We start from the raw sequence: 12,211 nt of genomic DNA, 5'->3' as shown, positions 1-12,211 counted from the left end.
TAAGAACATTTGGTACATCAACAGTATGATTTGCTGCACTCCCTGATTCACCCGGATGGTGCATTTGTGCTGTAACTTGAATTACCTTCTTCCTGGTGCCTAAATCAATTATGGGCATTGCTACAGCTATGGGATTGGGCCAACTGTGATGTCTGTTCATCTCCATAGTTACCAGGAGCACTCGTTATGCTGGATTCATTCACATTAACAACAGGAGCAGCGTCTTGAGTAAAATTAATGGCAGAAGAATTGTAATTAATGTTCTAGGCCAAGTAAACACATTAGAGTTGGTGAAGTCAGCATGGTCTCTAATGAACTTTTTAGTTTTAATCCTGCTGTCATGGCATGTGACCTTTTTAGTTAGTATATATAATGAGTAGAGAATTTTAGTTGTGAAATGCATCTGATGAAGTAGCTTTGCTAAGAAAGCCCTTATGCTTTTACATTTTGTACATTAAAGACGGATTTATTTTTGAAGCCTTTGGTCATCCTTGGATCCTTTTGTGTATTTTCTGTGCTTTATGACTTTTTAAGTGGACCCAAGTTCTGGTTTTGGTTGGTGGTTGTTAGTTTATACTTTGAAATGGGTTTTGTTGTTTTTTTAGTAGTTTGGAGGGGTTCGAGGGATAGATGTATAATGTAGAGGTGGCTTGGATTCACTCATGAAAGTTTTTGTGTGAATTGTAGCTGAAAACTGTTCATTTGCAACCCCTTGTTATGAGGATCAGCTTGAAGCAACTTAATTTGAGTCATGAGCACATTTGTCATGCTGCGGGAATTCTGAAAATTCTAAGAACTGTCCAGGTTACTTCCTTCTGTCTAAAAGTAAATAATTATAATATTTTGAATCCTGCACTAAGATGTCAATGAACATAAGTTAAATAATAAGAAAAAACAATGAATTGCATTTTAAACCACTGTCAGTTATTAAATATTTCTGAATACTTGCTGTATACTAAAAGGATATTTTATATTACTGGCCTATAAAATGACACTTCTGATAAAATTCTTGGATTGTATTTCTCTGCTATTGTCTCTTTTTAATGATAAAAAACTTAATATCTCAGAAAAAAATATTATGGAAGGTTTAAATTGTAAAAGGGAAGATTTTTTCAGATGTTTTCTCAGATACTATTAGACATAACATTTAAGGAGAAATATAACTGATTCTAACAGTAGTACTACATTAAAGAGTATCAAATATATAAGGGTAAATATACATGTTCTATTATATGATACTCTACAATAGGACTATAGCTAAAATATAAAACCTAGGAATATAGTAATAGTACAAGATATAGTATACAAACAGGAATAGAAAGAGATCAGAATAAGTAAATATGTATATAGTTAAAGTATATGAATATGTCTACAAGGGTGGGAGGATGGCATAGTGGTTAAGGTGGTCACCTTATAGGCACAAGATGCAGGGTTTAATTCTCACATGGGGTAATAAGCTGGGCTTGGAATGGCAACAAAGACATTTAGCCTGGTACTAATTTATAAACTTATATTTCTATGTGCAACTTTATACATAGTAAATAAAATAAAAAATATAAAATCGTCTGAGCTATAAATTAATAAATATGAAAATAACAACTGACTTTCCCCCTATCAGGGAGATAATGTGATGTACAAGGAAAGATAACTGGAGAGATATTCAGTTAGATCAACTTATAATAAAGATTCTGAGCACCTGTAAAACGTATCTTATTCATAATAACTCACTGACAGCTTTTTTAAGATAATGCTTACTAAAAGTATGAGACACATTAATATGAATCAGAAGCATGAGCTAAGCATTGTTAGTCTACTGGAGAGTTTGGGAGGTAGTTTGTTCATCTTTTGCAGCAAACTAGGAATATACTATTCCATGGTAGAATGTTTCAGGGTTATATCATTAGGTATTTTTTATTTGTTTCAAAAGTTTTTTCATAATTGAAGATTTCATATTGTTATATATAAAGTATACAATAAGTTCTGTACATAAATGTGATTTCAATATACTTGTTTTTTTTTCCTCTTTTATATAAATGTCTGATTTTAAATGCATATCTGTTAATATTAATGGAATGAATAATTCATTAAAGAGGGGGAGTATGTTCAAATACTTGCAATTACATAAATCTGAAATAGTATTTCTACAGGAAAAATATACTTAATAGAGACGTAAATAAACTTTAATTAAAGAATTATATGGTTTTAGCAGATTTTGGCTTTCAAGCTAAGAGAAGAGGCACCCTCATTTTATGGAATAACTCACCAGTAATGCCTAAAGTAAAAAAATACCTATGTTGATAAAAATGGTTCAGTAATTGTGTGGAACAGGAAACTGAATACATTGGTGAACTCTTACTGGATTCCAGGGGTTGGAGCTAAAGATGCAAAACATGTCTTAGAAACTATAGCCTATTACATTAAAGGTGAAGTCATAATGGCTAGTGATTTTAATTGTATTTTATCAGACAAAGATTCCACTGCAAACAGAAAGATGAGAATCATATTGTTGCCAAACACTTAATGAATTTTGTAAATCTAATTAATTTAAAGGATATATCTGAGCTAAGGAAAACAATCTCACTGCAATTTAACTATTATTCATATAGATATGGAACACAAACAAATATTGATAATTTTTTGTCTCAAACAATCTGTTATCACGTATCAGAGAAGTTTCAATAGTTTCATGTACATTATCAGATCATAATGCTATAATATTTAATATTATTTTAAAAACTGACAATTTAATATATCACAGGAGATTACCAGTGTACATTATTAAAATAAAAGTATTGGTATGTTAAAGAGATCAAATATTTAGAAGAAATAAACACGAATGGTAAAGTATCTGGCATTGTCCTGTGGGATTCACTAAAGGCTTACTTAAATGAAGAGATACAAGCTGGTATATTAGTAAAAAAAAGATAATGGGACAAACAATTGAATACACTACAGGCCAAAAAGGAATCACTAAAGTTAAATCTAAAGCCAAATGACCTTATCAGTCAATATGAACTTAAAAACTTAAATACAAAATATGCTGAAATTTTAAATCATACAGTTTCAATAAATGACAGGCATACTCAGTAAACCCTTTAAGCTTGCATAAACTTATTCTTAGATCAAAGAAATTAATAAACTAAATCATATCAAATAAATCATAACACATATAAATAAAATGAAAGAAGAACAGATATTAAAGGTATTCTTGAGGGCTTTACAATAGTTTATGAAAATATAAATAATAATATCAAAAAATAATAAAATAGGCTCAGTGACAACCTCTGGCAGTTGGTAACAGTTACCATATAAATGTCTATTCAGACCAAATTCAGGCTGCTCTTATAGTTCAAACCAATAAATGATTTACAGAAACCTTGAGTGTGATAAAAAACCTTTTATTCGGTAACAGGAAACAGGCAAACGCTTTCACCAAAGTGGCTTCTTCAGACCTCAATGATACAATCTGAATAAGTATACACACTATTTATAAGTGAATAAATCTGCATAATAACGATGTCTCAATTGATTAATGAGCAGAATAATTAACTAATAAATGTATCTAAATTCAATTCAATTTAAAGGCACATATATCACAAAAATCCTTGTGTAAAAATGCATGAATAAAAAAATGTACACTAATAAAAAGGTTTAAATAAATATATACAAAAACTCATATATAAAAAAACACATGAGTAAAACGCAAATAAATATGTATATCAGGAAAGCTGATAAAAATGAAAAATAATATAAAAATATATATAACATAAATACCAAACACAAACATATATATATATATATATATATATATATATATATATATATTTATATATATATATATATATATATATATATATATATATATAAACATATATAATGTTTACTTAAGAGCAAGCCTCCTGTTTTTAAGGGCTGGTTTATAGGGATCTTCTCATTTAAACCAGGATGTAAATGTGCTTGAAGTCTAATGTTCCAATTCATTTCATTCCTCTCTGTAAATTTCCTAACATCTCCACCTCTCAAAATGGGTGTATTGATGTATATAACCATAAACTTAAATGAATGTGAGTCATCAGTAGCTAAAATGTGTTTGGATAGTACATTAGTGCCAGACTTAATATGTATCTGGTACAAATGCTCTCTCACCCTATCTCTAAGTCTCCTATGGGTTTTACTGACATAAAAGGTGAAACAGGAAGAGCACACAGCAAGATGGACGACATGTTTAGTATTGCAATCAGCTGTTGTATTAAAAATTTAAATAAAAACTGCGGTTGCTCACCTACAATATCTTTAATGAGGGGGTCCACAGTTAATAAATTCCAGTGTTTATATACTATATCTTTAATCCGATAAAAGTCATGTGTAAAAAATAATGACAATTTCTGTGTAAATGTGCTAATACTATCAGAGTAACCAGGGTCAGAATATCTAATATTCCCTTCTTCTAAAAAGTATGTGCAAGCTCTACTAGACCTTATGTTCTCTATGCTCAAAAAGCTAGGACATATTTCATTGACTTTATAGTTCCTTGCAACTAACCTGTCATTAAGGTCAACTAATTCTCTCTCAAAATTGGGCTGCAGTTGATTCAATCTAGAAGCTCAAATTGCTTTCCCTTTACTATATTTTTAAAAGTAAATCCAGGGTGCATGCTTTGCCTGTGTAATAATGTATTCTTATAACATGACTTCCTATAAATCTCTGTATTTAATTTACCATTGCTACGGTGCTCAATATGAACATCTAAGAAAGGTATAGTGTTAGGAGACATAGTAATAGTGAATTTTAAATAGTCAAGTTAGGGAATTCACATATTCAAAAAATTCATCTAGATCATCCTCACTGCCTTTCCAGAGAAAAAACAAATCATCTACAAATCGCCTGTAAAATATAACAATTTTTTTATAACTAGATAAATGAAAAAGTTTATCTTTTCCCCATACTGCCATCATGAGGTTGGCGTAGCTATTGGCACAGGAAGTGCCCATATCTACGCCATCCCTCTGGAGAAATAATTCATTATCAAAGAGAAAAATATTATTCTCTAAGACTGTTTCCAATAATGAACAAATAAAATCAATCTTAGTATCCAACAAATCAGTATAATTAGTTAAATAATTATGTATACACCATATACCTTGGTGAATGGGTATAATCGTAAAGAGAGATTTAACATCCATGGTTACTAAAAGATATGGCAAGTTATCTGGTATATCAACTGTTTCTCTGTAAAGGTCAAGTAAAAACTGTTTAGTGTCTCGAAGAATAACTGGATTTAAATTCACTACAGGTCTCAACATTTTTTCAACATACACCGAGAGAGGTTCAGTGACCCAACCTCTACCTGCCACTATAGGTCTCATGGATGGTTGCATAGGATCTTTATGCATTTTGGGTAGTCCTTGGATAGTAGGGATTAAAGGATGCTCAACTGACAGAAAGTTGAAAATTTCTGTTGTAATGGCTCCACTATTAAGTAGGTCATTTAGAGTACTATATACCATAGAAATATGTTTTTGGACATCACTTTCTCTAATAGGTGAATAAAATGTAGTATTACTCAACATCTCACGCATGTAACATTTATAGTCTTTAGCATCTAGGATGACTACTGGACCACCCTTGTCTGCTGGTCTAATTGAGATGTTTCTATCTTCCCTAAGATTAATTAAAGCCCTTTTCAGCTGGAAAGTCAAGTTGTGTTTCTTGGTATTAGAGTGTATGTCTTTATAACTAGTGTAAATGTCCTCTTCAACAATTTTACAAAATGCGTCCACTAGTGGATGTAGGTTAGGGACAAATGTACTGGGTTTACGTAATTGTGAAGCATGAGTATTACTTGCTACATTGTCAAACAACAATTTCAATTGTACATTATGTGCAAACAGTTTAATATCTAAAATAGTGTCTGAAATATTGCTGTAATTAGTGGGTATAAAGGAAACCTCTTTATTCAGGACTTCCAACTCATACTTATCTAAGTGTCTATGTGAGAGGTTCCAAACTAAGTTGTTGCTACCTTCTCCCACATCTTCTTCAAAGTAGGTCCTTTTAGTTCTCCTATTGGAGCTTTTCTTTTTTGCCTCCGCCTGCTCATAGAGCAACTTCTGCCTCACCTGTGCATGTTGGTAATTGGGAAAGGGGTAGGGTGTGTAGCACCACTAGAACAAGTAGTGGTTTTCCAACGATCAGCAGGCTCAACAACGTTATGAGAAGTTGAAGTCAAGATGTAATTTGAATTAGACTCAATAGTGGCTTCAGCATTATTCATTCCACTATCATCACAATCAGAGGAAACATGATTGGCATCTATAATAGTATCTGAATGCACATCCTCATTCTATAAATTAACATTAAGAATAACTTCATCACAGTTATCATTACTTGAAGCATTCCTGTCATTGTTCATATCACCGTTTACATTCATTCCAGCACCTTTAGAAGCAAGTATACTTTTACTATTGGGTAAAAGACCCAGAAAGTTCAAAACAGATTCAGACAGTGAGCCATTAATTTTGCCACTGTTACCAAGTAAAGACTTGGCCATGTGAAAAGTCATATAAGTCCCTTTGAAAATTATGCTTCTTTTGTTCTAGTAGGCGTCTCTCATATAAAGAGACGCTATCCAAGGTGCATTCCATTAAAGGTTCAACTAGGATATCTGGATAACACAAGTACAGATCAGTTTGTTGTTCCTGAATTAAGTCTACTAAGTTCTTCTCTTCAGGAGTAAAAAACTCATTCAAGAGAGACATGTAACTGAGGCTCACCTCTATATTAAGTTGTTGCCAATGATACAACAATTCCGGGTAAGTTTCACCAGTTGTCGGCATCTTCAGAACGAAGTCCACGTGGTATTACTCTTTTCTTGATACATGCCTCAAAATGAAAGTGTTGAAGTTGAAGGCATTTCAACTTCAAAATGTTAGTTTCAAGAACTGCAACTGCCTCATTTAAGGCATTGAAATCAATGTTACTATGTCTCTCTTCATTTCCGGTACTTGTTCCAGCAAAAGTAAGCAATGGGTGGATGTCACAAGTAATGCAATCGAAAAAATGAAGACGGAACGTTTTTTCTTTTAAAGACTTGTCTGGGTTGTAAGGTAATTCTATAGTATTACCTACTAAATCTGCCATGGTCTCCCAGCGGTGGTATAAGAAATAAAACAATAATGAGAAGTAGATAACCAGCACCACTGGAAAATAAATGGCACTGAGCACCAATAAAATGAATAATGTCAAAAAATAATAAAATAGGCTCAGTGACAACCTCTGACAGTTGGTAACAGTTACCATATAAATGTCTATTCAGACCAAATTCAGGCTGCTCTTGTAGTTCAAACCAATGAACGATTTACAGAAACCTTGAGCGTGATAAAAAAACTTTTATTCGGTAACAAGAAACAGGCAAACGCTTTCACCAAAGTGGCTTCTTCAGACCTCAATGATACAATCTGAATAAGTATACACACGATTTATAAGTGAATAAATCTGCATAATAATGACGTCTCAATTGATTAATGAGCAGAATAATTAACTAATAAATGTATCTAAATTCAATTCAATTTAAAGGCACATATATCACAAAAGTCCCTGTGTAAAAATGCATGAATAAAAAAATGTACACTAATAAAAATGCTTATATAAATATGTGCAAAAATGCATATATAAAAAACACACGAGTAAAACGCAATAAATATGTCTATCAGGAAAGCTGATAAAAATGAAAAATAATATAAAAATATATATAACTTAAATACCAAACACAAACATATATATATATATATATATATATATATATATATATATATATATATATATACATATATGTAATGTTTACTTGAGAGCAAGCCTCCTGTTTTTAAGGGCTGATTTAATAGGGATCTTCTCATTTAAACCAGGATGTAAATGTGCTTGAAGTCTGATGATCCAATTCATTTCATTCCTCTCTGTAAATTTCCTAACATCTCCACCTCTCAAACTGGGTGTATTGATGTATATAACCATAAACTTAAACGAATGTGAGTCATCAGTAGCTAAAATGTGTTTGGATAGTGCATTAGTGCCAGACTTAATACGTGTTTGGTACAAATGCTCTCTCACCCTATCTCTAAGTCTCTTATCGGTTTTACCACCGTAAAAGGCAAAACAGGAAGAGCACACAGCAAGATAGATGACATGTTTAGTATTGCAATCAGCTGTTGTATTAAAATTATATACTTGTGAAGTATTAGGATGTACAAAAACATTAGAATCACAAACATAAGAACAAAAATTGTAATTATGACAAGGCCTAGTTCCTAGGTATGACTTATATTGATTCTACATTGTTAGAAGGATGACATAAAAGTCTAAATAAATTTTTCTTGTTTTTAAATAAAAACTGTGATTGCTCACCTACAATATCTTTAATGATGGGGTCCACAGTTAATAAATTCCAGTGTTTATATACTATATCTTTAATCTGATAAACTTCATGTGTAAAAAATAATGACAATTTCTGTGTGTTAGAAAATGTATTAATGTGTGTCTAAGCAATATGCTTAGTGCATTTAGAGCTTGAAAAGGGTTAACACATTTATTCTATTTCATACTGCATAAATCTGTACAAACTGCAGTTGCTTTCTGACCTTGTATTGTTAGCTAAAATCTTGCTTGTGCCTTGGAAATTTACTGAGAAGCAGGTGATTTCTGCTTGCATTAGGAAAATGATGAATAGAACAATACTACTTGTATGAAACTTAGACAAGAAGTTCCGCTGTGCTGTGAGAAAATACACAGCTGTAGAAGTTACAGATAATTAGTACAAAGCCTGCTTGAAATATGAACCACAATCAGCATTTGCTTGTATCTGAGTTAGAAGAGTACCTTGAAATGTAACACTGTACAATAGACGCTTGTAAACGGATTAATGGTCACCAAGGCCAGGTTGTTTTTCTCAAAAGTTTCTCACAAATCTAGTCATGTCAGCAGAAAATCTGAGCAGCATTTGCTGTAGAACAATGCTAAAAGTTGTGTTTGATTACGTCAGCTTAGAAGGCCATGTCTTGTAAAATAGTATAAGAATAAGCATACTTCCTGTTATTAGTTAGACAAATCCTTGTATTTGCATGTTTTTGTCTCCTTGCAGCAAGTCAATTAAAAGTGCCTTAACTGAACCTTACGTGTATTGGTCTTTGAAGTTTTTTCCTTTGACAGATTGGTCCTTCAGACCGGAAACCCTCACTTCACCTTGGATCAGACAGGCCAGGTGGCTTGAAACCATATGGGGAAGAAACCACATTGGTTCTTCTTATTTGAAAAGCCCTCCGACTGAATTGTCATACAAAAGAGGCCAGCCACTTTCTGATCTGTGACTGAAGAACAGCTTTACTCGAGCCAGGTGATCAATCACGAAGGCTCAGGTAAGGTGAATCTACCTTCTTTTTCTGTTTTAGATCAGGGACTAGATTTGTATTTGTTCTGTTAAGACTTTGTTTATAAGTCAGGGACAGAAAGATTTCTGTCTTGTCATAGATCAGGGAAACAGAGCAGCTAGGCAGTCATTCTGAAGAGACTATAAAAACATCCGTGGTACCACATTAAAAATAAGGAGTTACGTAACGATTGAATGGGTAGAACAAAATGGGTAATAATTGTACAAAAAGGTCCCAAAATCCGCCGTTAACCGAAGACACTAAATACATGTAGTCACAGTGTGCTGATAATATTAAATACTACTCAAAATGGGTTAATAAGTATGAATTTAATGGTAAATTAGAAAAATCTTCACTTGTCAAACTTGTCAAACAGCTTAAAACCAATTCTAGAGGTCGAGTAAAAAAGCAACGTTGATTAGGAATTCCTCAGGCACACAGGTGGATTGAGGAAGTAAACCGAAGGGAACAAAAGAGTAATAATTCAAAAGCAATGTTTTTAGATAAGGAGGACAATAACTTAGTAATAGCATCAGCCCCTCTGCCTCCCTTACCAGAATATGACAAGTTAGTCCACCCCTGCGATATCCTGCTGTCACTGTAAGTAGAGACACTACAAAAGCAAAACCGTTTATTAGAGATCCCATTGAGACCAGGTCTCGAACACGGGCAAGAAACTCAAAAGGAGACATTGAGTTATATCAAATGGGTAGAAATTCATGACTTATGAGTGAAGAAGAAATATGCCCACTTATAGAAGTGCCTAATCCTCCGGCAGGGCAAGAAGGTCAGGACCCAACTATTCTAGTGTATAGACCCTGGACTCCGGAAGACATCCAGAAAGCCACTGAGGGAATTCCCCATCCAAAAGTTAATTTTAGAAAGTTCTTAGAAGATTTGCAAGGAATGAGGCTAAGTTATAATTTAAATGGAGAAGAGGTAGAAAAAGTAGTCAGACAAATTGTGGGACTAGATTGGCACATATTTAGTGGCGACTGGAATCCCTGTGACGCTGCGCTCAGGCCCCTCCCACATAGCAGCGCAGAATTAGACAACAGAGTGAAAGATCTTACAGACTGCATCTCTGAGAAATGGAAGCCTAGAGCAGACTGGACTTGCATTGATCAATGCATCCAACAGGAAGGTGAAGCTATTGGCCAATATTATGCCAGACTATTAGAATGTTTTAATAACCATTGTGGAATGCAGGTTCCTGAAGATCAGACACACGATTCCCCATATAAGCAGCAGTTAAAGAATGCATTTTTGAAAGGCAGTATTGCACCTATAAGCAGCTTTATTACAAATCACATGGTAGATCATCGTACAAGCAGGTTACAGTCATTACTTGAATATGCTAGGCATGCTGAAAGGCATTTTAATAGCAAGAAGAAAAATAAAGCCCAAGTATTTTCTGTAGAAGATGGAGCGGAAATATATGTAGTACAGTCCGGGAAAAAGGGCAAGAGAAATGCCCAGAGAAACAAACAATCTGATCAGTGATCAGAGGACTTTGAGGGGCGAAAGAAAAGGGGTGAATGTTTTAAATGCAGTTAGAAGGGACACTTGGCAAGGGATTGCAAGAAAAACAAGAAGGCCACCATAGAAGATAAGGAGGGTGAGGACTGACTATATGATAGTCAGGAATCACTAGAAGGGGATAGCAGAGAAGGGACGAATGAGAATGTGATAGAGGGAGTAGAGAATGTGGCAGAAGAAATAGAGGAAGTGCAAGAAGTCACGGATAGTGAAGAAAATGAAATACTGGAGATGGCTTTATTGAGCTTAGAGCTCTATTTAGCAGACACGAAACCAGAAGTTACACTCCTGGTAGAAGGGAGGGAAGTCAGATTCTTGTGTGACTCAGGGGCCTCAGGGACCCTGATACATCCCTCCAAACTGCCAGAAAATTCAGAGTCACCTGATTACATATTAGTGAAAGCAGCTAATGGACAGCTGTATCAGGATCCCCTCTCCCATAATATTGTGATAACTGATCCTGTTTCAGGATTGACCCAGAAAAGCAAAATTGTTGTTTCTGCAAAATTCCCAGTAAACCTCTTGGGCAGAGACCTTATGCAGCTATTTGGTATAGCAGTAGTTCTGACTATGCAGGGTATGGAAGCACAGCGACAAATTGATACCTTTGCAGTGCAATCAGAGGGTGAAATGATTTATTGGTACAGCCAGGACTTGGGTACGACTGGTCCAGGGGCGGTGACCGAGGAGTTGATGAACGTAGCCATCAGCAAGTTCCCCTCCTTTGACATTGATAGACAACATTTGTTGCACTGTACTCTGTATTATTGTAACACACCAGGACCTGATAAGGAATATGAGCAAGAATTGTTTAGAAATCGTGCAAACAGATTAATATTACATAATCTGTACTGGGACACAGAAGGGAACAGTATAGTCAGCTGTTCATTGCCCCAGGAGTTCTTTGCACTTTACAAATCTAATCAGTTACCACATGTTAGCTTAACTAAGGACAAAAATGTGAAATGGGTAGACTTGGGAGAAAAAGTCACGAGATGGGAGAAACAGACAGAGTTAGAACTGTCAGAACAGGGAATACAAATGCAGAAGCTGAACTGGATAACTCAGACCCACCCAGCTGTACACTTGCAGTCTACCAAGGACAGCTGATTAGCACTCCTATTGAAGGTGGAAGAGAATGCCTTACAGAATATACCAGAAACTCTCTGGTCAACAGGAAAATCAGATGGAGGACTTATTCGTACAGCGGGACCAGTTACTATTACACCAAAGTCAGCATTTAGACCACAAAA

The sequence above is a fragment of the Protopterus annectens genome, chromosome 2.part2 (assembly GCF_019279795.1).
Source record: "Protopterus annectens isolate FY-2018-M chromosome 2.part2, PAN1.0, whole genome shotgun sequence".
Classification (NCBI taxonomy): domain Eukaryota; kingdom Metazoa; phylum Chordata; order Ceratodontiformes; family Protopteridae; genus Protopterus; species Protopterus annectens.
This window is presented reverse-complemented; position numbering follows the sequence as displayed.